Genomic DNA, 868 nt, shown 5'->3' with positions numbered 1-868 from the left:
TTTGGACAAATAGTATATCAAGTCTATACTACTACATCTTCTTTAATTATTGTTCTGCCCTTAAGGTTGTTCTATTGTTCCTAGATTTTAGCTTAGTATTTTTTTTATATAGGCCATAATAACAATGATATTACGACAACATTTTGACAATATGAAATTGTATTATTGATTGCTTATCAGATCATAAAACTGCATAAGTTTATACAAGGTTTCTATTATCATTATTATTATTATTATTATTATTATTATTATTATTATTATTATTATTATTATTATTATTATTATTATTATTATTATTATTATTATTTAAAGAACGGTTATAGTTGCTGATAACTCTATCTGAAAATATAATTCCAACGAGCTTCTGGTTTAGCAGCCCGTAATGCGCCGTTGGTTTGGAAGGTTGTGTGAATTTTTTGTATCAGCATCATCATAAACGAATTCCGGAAATTAGCACGAATCTTTAAAGAGGTGTTTATATTCAAGTAAACGGCAATTGGAAAATTTGTTAAGGTTTTACACCATTCACTTGCTGTAGGAAATAACTTTCTTCAAATATTCGATTTTGTCGTAGGGTAACCAAACGTGCCGTTTTGAATTGGATTTTTTTTTTTTTTTTTTTTTTTTTTTAGAAAATTGGCCAGTATTCAGAGGAAAATCCAAAAGGGACACAAACTCGTACTTAAATAAAAGCGTTCTGTTCTGGCTTGCAATGTTTTAACGGGTTCTTAAACTCCATAGTCGAGTCTTCGTCTATCACAGGAGGTTTTCAACGCATGGAGAGCCCCTTGCCTTAACATGTGCCCCTTTCAAAAACTATTTATTTAATACGAAAATCAAATTAGTTTTTTTGGGATTTTTTAAATGT

This window comes from Thermobia domestica, chromosome 4 (genome assembly GCF_964235325.1).
Source record: "Thermobia domestica chromosome 4, izTheDome1.hap1.1, whole genome shotgun sequence".
In the NCBI taxonomy this organism is placed as follows: Eukaryota; Metazoa; Arthropoda; class Insecta; order Zygentoma; family Lepismatidae; genus Thermobia; species Thermobia domestica.
The sequence above is the reverse complement of the archived record's forward strand: the minus strand, read 5'-3'. Positions refer to the sequence as shown.